Below are 10,585 nucleotides of genomic sequence, written 5' to 3'. Positions count from 1 at the left end.
CTGCAGTTTTCACTTAAAAAAAAGGGCTTGAACATATCCAGCAAATGAAAGACGGAACAGTCTTCCAGGAAGATGACATAATGACATTGATTTTTGCAAAGACTGATGTGGCAGTGGTGGTGTTAATACAGATGATTCAAGATCTGCGTGTGGGTTTGATGGTCTAACAGCAGAATTTGATCAAGGAAAAGCTTTTGACAAGCATGCTGTGTCATCTTAACTCTGTTCTTTTAGTCAATGGCTGGTTCTATTCTTGACTTTCTTCCGGGGGAGCAGAATTAGGTCAGTCTCTCCTTGGGGTATCTAGCAGTGGATTTTGGTGTGCAGGGAAATAGTTGTACATGTGGATTGGCCATCCTTTTAAACAAGAACAACCAGATTTTTTCAGTTGCATAAGAAGAGTAAGTATTTTGGAAGAGCTAAAATATTTTGCTTGCTACCAAGGTTGTATATTTTCTTTTAGTTATGCAGAGAATTAATTTAAAATGGGACTCTCCTGTTGAAGACAACTTTCAAACTCAACAGGCGTGGAGCAGAAATGCTTTTGTGTGCGTCTCTGTTCACACAATTGCTAATAACCAAAGACATTTTTGTTTTGAAAGTCTTTCTAGGCCATGCTTACCTGTAATGACCTAAAGGTCATTCAACATTTCCATGGAAAGTCTGAGGTCCAAACCTCTGGAATCAGCCTTCATTATGGTGTTAAGCAGGAAACTCTGGGCTATGGGTGAGGAAACAAAACATTTAAACAGCCCTCCCCTAATGGTAGGTTGCAGAGCACTTGCTGGTGAACCACAGAGAACTGTGAGACCATAGCAAAATGACTTTATGTCTAGCTGCTCCTGTCTGTGCACCCACAGAATATGTTAAAGGCAATTAAAAATACATATGTACTGTTCTAATATTACTTTGCCACATTAGCAGCAACAAGGGTATGACCTAATCACAAGTGGAATGGGAGAGTTCAGTGCCACCGCCTCTTGGCTAAAGGTGTTCCTTTGTGAAGAAGTTTGTGCCACTCCAGTCTGCAACAGTTGATGCAGAGAAGCTGTCTGGTTCACTTTTTAAATATAATCTTACCCAAGCAAGCAGCAGTGCGAAAGATTTTGTTAAGACTCGGGAAGAGAAAATGGATAGATAGGTGGATGTGCAAGCACATGTGGATTGACATCACATCCACCTCTCTATCAATCAAGTTTTAAAAAACTATTTAAAATCTTTAATGTGTTGTAAAAGGTAATGCAAGAGTCTCTCATAAGGTTAGTAATTTCCTCTGCTCACAGGAATGGAGCCCTTCATAGGAGAGAGAACTCCATTCCAGTGGATGAACTGGGAACCTGGCAGTGCCCCAGTACCTGGAAAAAGAGCCAATAGCAGGACAGCTGGCGCACTGTCCACCTGATTCTTCCTTTCTTCTTCATGCATACGTAATGAAAAGCAAAATGCTCCAAAATAGTACTTTATTTAAAGAGATACTATTTGGAGTACTTCAGCTACTTTTGGAATGTTTCAAAGGTGCTTGAAATGTTTTGCTTGGTGCACTGTCCACAATTTTGGAGCCTGGCAAGCAGCCAATGTGTAATTTTTTAAAAGTTTGATTGTAAGTTTGATTGTTCTTTAGTCAAGTTAAGGATTAGTGCATAGAAGAGACAACACTGTGTAACGTGGATGTACATTAATGTTGTGACTCAAGGGCTCATATTAATTGATAGTAACTGTTGTCCAAAGGGCCAGCATCTGCATTTGGAAATGGTGAGTAGATAGCCTAGCTTTCCTTTCTATTATGTGTATGGAAAACATGATTGTTGCTGAAAAGGCCTAGTCTGTTTCCATTTTTTCTTTTGCTCTAAGGGCCAGCTAGTGATCTCATTTATTTTCCCTTTAAAACAAATGGTGCTGATTTGTTGCCTGAGTCCTCTGGATGTCCAGTTTTTGGACTGTCCTAGATGTAGTTCAGCCTTTTGGCTAAGAGCAAGTGAAATAAATTGGCACATCATAAACAAGCTATGAGTATACTCTTAACAGGGGTAAAGAACACGGTATGCGTTGTTCACTGGTGCTGTTCTTGCCACATCTATTATGAATAAGCAAAAACTCTATTAATAGAAGTAGGAGTGTGACTGGCATTGGATGATGGCTAGTGTTTATAACAGTGTTGATATTGGAGATTCTGGGAAACTGTTACATACCAGCAAAATTAAGACATATACAATATGCAGTTTTGCCTGTGGGTAATACTACATTGCTGAAGCTAGGTACTTACCACACAGCTTTAGAAATTGCTGGTGAGGAAAGATCCCTAGGTAAAACTAAAATGCACCTGACTATCAGCGGCTATGACCCTTCAGTTGGAGAGGTGTTGGGAAGTTCTTCATGCTGCCCACTTAAACCTCTTATTAGCCAGAACAGTTTACACAAAGTTTCACTTCGAATTGCAGTTGATATTAGCTCCCTGGTACTGGGAGCTAGGGATTAGTTGGCATTAGTCATGAACATAAAACATGCTAACATGTCAGAGCTGACACCCCATTGAGGTCGGTACCACATGCCACGATATATTTAGCAACTGAATAATTGTAATTGCACATCTTATCAGGTAAGTGTCATTTAGTTTACATTTTTAGGGATGTGGTAATGCAGAAAAAGACCAAGTGGCTCTTATGCCTACAAGACAAGCAAGGTACTAAGCCAGTATTTTTGCTACAACTTCACTCAACGGTTGCTTTATAGAGTCATCACATTGTTCATGTAAATTACACAAGGTTGTTGCTGTTAATCTAATATTTATTCCTTAAAAGTGATGATGTTAATACTTACAAAATGCTTTGCTCATTGGATGGTTTGGATTCTTTTTAGAATGTACTGGTTCTAGCTTGAAGTGAGCATCAAGGAAAAATAAAAAGTAATTCCAATTACAAGGGAGGGAAGGACACTGTGAACAGGTTACATTGGTTGACTGAGGTTCTGGCAGCGAGTTAAATAGCATGTAATTTTAAGATTATGAAGCAAGTTAAACAAATGCAGCTCACCAAAGTTTGCTTGTTTTTTTCATAGCATATTCCTAATAGGCATACTGTTAGGCGAACTTGCATTCCTCCATCTCTAGTTTTCAAATGAATTAACATTAGGGGTTTTTTTTGTTATTACAAGACCACATGCATTATTTCAGAGTAATCCCATGCACTTGGCACTGTGGTACTTCAGGTGTGTTTGGAAGTCAGGAAATCAAAGTGTCTGCACTGGCATTGAAATAAATGTGTAGAAATTCTAGTGTTTCTGCAGTAAAGTGTTGAAAACCAAAATAAGACTTGGTAGTCATTTGCGTGTGTGTGTGTGTGTGTGTGGGGGGGGGGTGCCATTAAACCACTGCCTGTTTAATTAAGGTGGGACTTGCACTCGGCCTGTTATGGACACTTCCAGTTATGCGGTTCTGTTTTCAGCTGCTTTCATCTTGGCCAAACTTTTAACATTTGTATTGAAATTTTTCATTGGATGCTCTAATGCAGGATGTGTGGGGGGAGGGTTGTTTTCTTTTCTTTTCTTTCTCTTTTTCTTATTTGAAATATGACATGGGAGCCCTGAGTGATAGAATGTGCCTTTCTTTGGTTCATGTTGAAATCTGCCCAAGTTACAAGCTGTTAAAAAAATTATCATTTTGCACATGCTCATTTGAGACTAGAATAGAGCAGCTCCCATCTGTCAAGATTCTGTTGTTTCTTTCAGAGACCTGTTCAGCCCACTTCCTTCTTGCTCTTTCTAGAGAGTTGTTCCCACACTGTTATCCTCAGCCTACATATCAAGAACCACCTGTCCTTGTCAGGTCATCAGAGCCCTGAATGATGGTGACTGACAGTTGGTGCCATTATGGTACACACTCACCTACATTTGAATTTTCATTTCTGACCCTCCGTCAGAGGTTTTCTGCTAGATAGTCTACTGAGAGCTGGGAAACACTGACATAAAGAGAGGTCTGCGCTAATGCGGATGTGGAGCTGTTTGATTACAGTCATATTCGGTGGCGGGCAATCAGCAATTCCTTTGCTAGGTATTTAATGAAGGAATTATGATAGAATGTGTCTTTGTCTTAGTCACTAACACTGGAAGCAACTCTTGAACCAAAAAGAGCAACTGGATCTAGGCCTTGGTTGAACACTGACTGCATACTAGGAGAATTCAGACTTAGAAACCCCTTTAAAGCCTGACCCATAACATCCAGATGCTTGCAGAAAGCAGGATTACAAATAAGATCTGTTGTCTGATTGGTACTCAGAGAACTACAGATGATGGTGAGACTATATGTGAATTCATTTCAGTGGGAGTCTTATCTGTACTGATGCATGTAGGGGTGGTGTTGTTTTAATGAATGGAGCAGGTCTCTTCTTTGCAACAGCCTAATGAAGGTGAGTTGCTGTATTTCAAATCTTAATCTGCTAATTTGATGTTTATAAGCAAATTCCCATGAAAAGTATAGCTTCCTGTGAATCGCCTGTTGTGGTTCTGCCATGTAGGTGTCTCTTCTGGGTGGTCAGCAGAGCACAAACTATAATTTAGTTTGACGAGATAATTGACTTGGCTCCTAAATGACTTAGGAGCTTTTGCGTTATGTGAAAGGAAAGATGTGGGTAGGTGGGTTGCAGTGCAGCTTTTTAGTTTAACAGGAGGTAGTTTTGTAACTTCGTGCCTTTTAAGAGGCAGACTAGAGCATATGTGTTTAAAGGACAGATATTTGGAAGAAAACTCGGCATTGACCCTGCAAACCCCCAGAGAAGTCAAGCAGAGATATCATTCTGAGGGTTGGTAGTGTTAGGCAAATGCTGAGCAGCCTGGAAAATTCCACTAGCGGTGTTGGGGAATGTGTTTGCTTGCCTGGTGGTTTAAGCTTTGCCTACTTTAGAAAGGTCTTGTTTTACCTTTCTGTGTATTTAAAGTGGCATAAGCTTCCCTAGTGTGGATATGGCTGTCCCAGTATAGAAATGTTTATACTAGTATGGTTCATGCCCATAGGAAAAAGGAGAATAATAATTTATGGATTAAGTTATTTTATAGGGCTTTTAGAATAGTCTTTTAACTAGTATGACATTTGCAGTTTAACCCAGTGGTTCTCAACCTTTTTATACTAAAGGCACCCCTTGGGAAATGCCAGCTTTAAGCTCTCACTCGCTTTTTACAATAGAAAAATAATAAAGCAATTATTCTGTTGCAAAGAATTCAGACTGCAACAGGAAAGAATGCTTTTGACACTATGGATTCCTCTTAGAAATTCCTGGCTTGATCTTGTGAATCGTGTGTAGGTGTTTGTATACCTAACAGTGCTAATACTGAATGATACCCTTAAAAGGATCTCGGAGCACCCCAGAGTTCCACATCATCCTGCTTGTGAGACATTGGTTTAATCTATCCTACCCTCAATTGAGACAGTTGGTCACTAATAAAACTTTTAAATGTTTGAGACCATCAAGTACCTTTCAAAAATTACAGGCTTATGACTTGAACTCAAATATAGCACTTAGCTGTGCAGTGTTGTGCTATGAAAAGTGTTCATTTATTTCAGACCCTGCTACTGAACAGTTTATGACCTGAGGCATGGGGAATGCCAGCCTTTCCTTAAATCTACCTTCTGGTGTCCTGAGACTATTGTTTCTTCAGTTACCATAAATGAATTGTGTCTGTTTGACATTTCCAAGGACATGATGCATCCTACAATCTCAGCCAGTGGGTAATCAATTCTGTTCATTCCAGTGCCTTCATAATTTACTGGAGAAGAAAATTACCTTGGTTTCTGTATCTTAAACACCTTTAGGAACCCGCAATCACCTGGTGATTAAGGAAGCTTGGCAATTAATTTGTGTCCTCTGCAATCTTCAACAAACCCAGTTAGAATAGTACAGTGTACAGTGGGGCTTTTTCACTTTGCCGTCTCCTAGACTTGAATTGAAAACTTCCAAGCCTCTTATTCCCTGTGGTTCCTTTGACAATTCCATTTTAAGATATTACACAAGGCTTTAAATGATAGGTTCCTGGCTCACTGAGCATGATTTTCTTTTATAAGTTGGGCATCCAATAGCAGACTTGCTAGCTAAGTGGAGAGTTTGACTGCTATCCCAACACGGTGATCTTTCAACAGCACTGCATTTCATTGATTTGAGTGGGAGTTGCACACGAGGATGGATTACAGGATTGAGTCTCTGAGTTTGATAGTTCAGTACATCCTTGGCCATCATGTTTAACATTCACATCTGCCTTTAACCACCAAAATATAAAGCGGTGGCTTTCCACAGGTTTTATTGATTTCTTTTTTTGATTTGCAGCCTTATTATAGGTAAATTAACGTACATGAATGACAGGGTGCCACAGAGAGAGAAGAGAAGGAAATGGGTAATTAACATATATTGGGTATTACTGATTGCTTTTATGATTATCTGGATTTTAAGGTATTAGCTGGAAAAATATCCCATAATCCCTTATTAAAGATAAAAGGCAAGTCATTAAAAGTAGAAGGTTGTTGTTTTTAGTTCTGAGAAGGACTGGAAATATGTCTTGGCTAAAACAGCAAGCTAACCTTGAGAGCCCATAAGGCCAAGTAGCTCAGCTTAATTGTTCTCCTTGGTAAGGGAATTTCTAAAGTTTCCCATGTGTTAGGGGGAGAGAAGGGGTCTGAGACAAAGCGACCTTTGTCAGACCAACTAGATACTTGGCACTGGGTTAGAATCATTAAGCATTTTGAGTCTCTGCATTAACTCAGCCCTGCCCAGCTGCTGTGCTTTGAACTTTCAGTAGCATAGACTGAGATTGCTTAACAGCCTAATATAATTCTAGCAAGAGCTACTGGAAGGTAGCTAAGGGCTATGGGTAAGTTTTGGTCTGTACTGGAGCAATATCTGTAGTACCCAGTAGTATCTGATTTACAATAGTTAATTCTAATAAAAATGTACCACATGGTAAATACTTCTTAATGGATTGGTCTTTTAAAAAACTAATATAGATGCATCTTTTTGGCTTGCTTTCATAGAATCAAATCCAAGCTGCTCAAGTGGGTTAGATGTGAAATTTAATCTTTGCACGCTTGTTTTATCCCAAGTGTCTGAAGTTTCAGAATAGGAAATATTTGTGTATTCCTAACTGTGAAGGTATTGACTTAAAATGCAGCAGAAATGGGAGATTAAAACAAATTTTAGAAAATAAAGAAGATAATTTTTTTGTTATGAATGGGAGCCAAGGAGATGAGTACTGCTAAGTGATTGAAGTTAAAAGAAGTGAAAATGCTTCTTTTATTCTTCAGGGTGTGTATTAAAAAGAAGTTACTTATGTTTAGTTGGCCCTTTCCAGTTCAAATAGGTTAAAGCAAGGTAAATAGTACTCTCAGGGCAAGAGTTCCTATAAACTCCCTAATTCAATTTTAGATGCTCAATTTTTAAAAGTGCTGAGCATCCAGCAGCACCCATTAAACTGTCAGGTGTTCAGCACTTTTGCAGCCTCTTGCAAGTCAGGCCATTTATTTATGTGTCTAAAGAAGAATTTTAAAAGCCCAACTTCAGGGCCCTATTTTTCTCCCCTCAAACTCTTGACCTCAGTTTCTGTTCCTGCTTCTGTGTTTTCAGATGTGGAATGCGTACCCTGGGACAGTAGTCAGCAACCTTTCACAAATGCGTGCTGCTGCTTGTGACCCAGATGACGCTGTGGGCTGCCAGTCCTCCCCTTGCTGCGGCTGATCCCCTGCTGTCATCTCTGCTGTATTGAAGACTGCTGTTATGCACTCTCTAATGTAGCTGCTGCTTACCATGCGCTGCTGATAGATGTGGCCAGTGCCAAATGGAAATGGGAAATTTGGCAGTGATGATAAGTGAGTGAGCAGCCCTGGGCAGAGAGCAGAGAAGGCTGGGGTAGTTGCAGCTGGCTTGGGAACCCAGAATGCAGCCCCTTTACATTGGTGGCTAGGGCTGGTATGCCCTCCCCTGCATATCAGCAGTTACTTCCACCCCTGCTGTGGGCTGGATCCAAGCTCTGTGGGTCATTATGGCCTGTGGCTGTAAGTTGCTGGCACAAGTCCTAGGATGTAGTGGCATGAACTAAGGGCTGAATTGAAGTTAGGGTTTTAGATTTGTGTCTCAGGAATCTCACAAACAGCTTCCATAATTTTTAAACCATTTTGGGACGAGTCTGGACCAGGTAGAGAAAATAAATATCTGTATTCCAGGCAGCTAAGGATGAAAGCCTCATTGTGATAATCCCAAAGGTCTCTCTGTCTTTGGTTTTATTGAGCTTTAAAGATACTTCTGATAACTTTATTTTGCTGTTAGTTTACAGCTGTCTTTCACTCCTTGAAGTGTCTTGTTCCTTTGCATATGGAGTTAACACAAGTTGCCTTTTTGTCTGTTACATAGCGTAGGCTGCAATTGCTTTTTCCCCTGACCTGAAGAAAGGTGTTTTGTGCCTGAAAGCTTGTCAAACATTTCTCCCAGCTATATATGTGGTCCAGTAAAAGGCATCACAAAAAAATCCTTGCTTCTCATGTATTTCATAACCATCACAGCTACAGCACTCCAAATCTACCACACGTAGGTTTTATGTAACTACTTAAATCTTGCAGTCTTCTTTGTCAGCAGCCCTGTCTCTGCCTGCTGTCCATTTTAGGTGGGATATGGAGGCCATCTTTTTTATCTTTTTCTTGCAAAGGGCTTGCCAATTGCTGCACTGTTTTCCACGCCAAATTTGACACCATTTGTCTCGTTTTGCTTTTTTAGCAATATCTGTCAAAGTCAAAAGCATTTGTTCCATTGGCCACTCCAGATATTTGGATGCTGCTGATTATGCACTCACAATTCGAAAAGAGTCTTCTTTCAGGATAGAAGTTTTCCTGACTGATACTGACTTTTATTATTATTGGTACTTGTCCATTATCTCAATGTGAACATTGCAAATGGCAGTGCAGTGGAGCTTACTAGCATATATGCAAAAGCTGTGCTAGAATAACTGGAATCTTTTCATGTTAAAAGAAGTGCAAGTGGAACATCAAAACACTGATGACTTAGAAAGAAGACATCCAAGTCCTATCTTTTCTTATTATTACAAGATAATCTGAGATCCTGGTAGAGCATTAATGTTTGGATAACAGACACAGTAGCCAAATAGGGATTAGATGCATCTAGGTCCCATTAACTTTGTCCAAACACCATTCTGAAGGAAAAGATGCAGATAACGGTGGAAAGAAACAGAATGGAAATCCAAGGAGGAATAGAGAGGATGACGCATTGTTCTGTATCTTTAGTGTAATTTTGATCACTAGCTACCACTGGGTCAGATACCATTCCTATTCATGCATGCCAAATGGCACCTTTATGTACAACTAGTTTTCTTTGATTCCCAGTCCTTTTGATTTCAGTGGTACTGCTTGCAAAATAAGGTGATGTACCATGTAAGTACGTGGATTGGAATCTAGGTCTTTCCCTTTTTTTTCAGGTGGATAGAAATAAGGTAGGATTTTTGGTTACATGTATTTAATTGAAAATGTGTAGAGTGTTCCAGGACAGGCCGCTATTCTTTCTTATCAAAACATCTTTACAAAAAAAGGATAAATCTATAAAAGAAAGAACTCTTTAAAACTTGTGCCCTTTTCTTCAGTGCCATGTTTCTTAATGTGTTATATATAAGATATTTAGAGACCAGAAGACAATTTTTTAATCCTGCACTTAGGAGCCATCCTACTAGATCAGGGAAATGGCCTGATATCCCATTTCTGAAAGTGGTTAGCACAGGGGTGGGCAAAATACAGTCCGCGGGCCGGATACAGCCTGCCAAGCACTTCCCTCTGGCCCATGGAGCCCCTTCAAAACCCATGTAATGGCAGCTGCCTCTCTAAAAGCCTCCGGTGGCACAAGCCACTGGCTGCAGCATCTCAGGCTGTTTCCTTGGGTTCTGGTTGCGAGGCAACCAACCCTGACCTCAGCCTGCCCCAGCTGGCCTCACCCCGCCACCAGCTCAGGCCACGTTTGCAGCTTGAGAGGGGCGGGGGCGCTGGGCCAGAACCTGTGGCGCCGGTGAGGGGAAGGAGTGTCTGGGCTGGGTTCTGCTTTGCTGCACGGGACTGGAAAGGGCCCTGCCCTGCAGGTAAGCCCAGGAAAGCGACTGCTAGGCAGGTTTTCCCCATGCTGTGCCATGCTGCTCAGGCCGTGCAGGGTCGGGCTGGGTCAGCACTGGGGAGGGGAAACAGCAGCAGGGCTGCAGCTATGGGGGGAGAGTCAGCACCAGGGAGGAGAGGTGGTGGCGGAGCCACGTGCCGCTCAGGACAGGACGAGCCCAGCCGGAGCAGCAGGGGCTCAGCTGCATTTTCCCCTTACCTGCACTGGTCAGTCCCGAGTGGTACACAGCCCCGCCACTTCTGCTGGCTGGTGCAGACCTGGCCGGGCTCGCCCTGTCCCCAGCAGCACGTGGGAAGCTGGCTTCAGCCACGTGCTGCTCCGGATGGGATGGACCTGGCTGGGTCTGCACCGGCCAGGAAAGGCGGCTTGCAGCTGAAGTCGGCTCCTTGCGTGCTGCTGGGGATGGGGGGAGCCTGGCTGGGTCTGCACCAGCCAGCAGCAGCGGCAGC

The 10,585-nt window shown here is 41.7% G+C and overlaps 1 protein-coding gene and 1 long non-coding RNA gene across 2 annotated transcripts in view; one reads left to right on the top strand and one right to left on the bottom strand.

Annotated features, from left to right (window-relative positions):
- Positions 1-10,585, top strand: part of SLC4A4 (solute carrier family 4 member 4) — a 307,465-nt gene that overhangs the window by 96,582 nt on the left and 200,298 nt on the right. The window lies entirely within an intron of this gene.
- The window catches only part of LOC112549460, a 15,312-nt gene that overhangs the window by 2,668 nt on the left and 2,059 nt on the right, over positions 1-10,585 (bottom strand). The window contains exon 2 of the long non-coding RNA XR_003092869.1: positions 623-721. This is a non-coding gene — a long non-coding RNA (uncharacterized LOC112549460). The remainder of the gene's footprint in view (positions 1-622; positions 722-10,585) is intronic.

The sequence above is a fragment of the Alligator sinensis genome, unplaced genomic scaffold, assembly GCF_000455745.1.
Source record: "Alligator sinensis unplaced genomic scaffold, ASM45574v1 scaffold222_1, whole genome shotgun sequence".
Classification (NCBI taxonomy): Eukaryota; Metazoa; Chordata; order Crocodylia; family Alligatoridae; genus Alligator; species Alligator sinensis.
The sequence above is the reverse complement of the archived record's forward strand: the minus strand, read 5'-3'. Positions and strand labels throughout refer to the sequence as shown.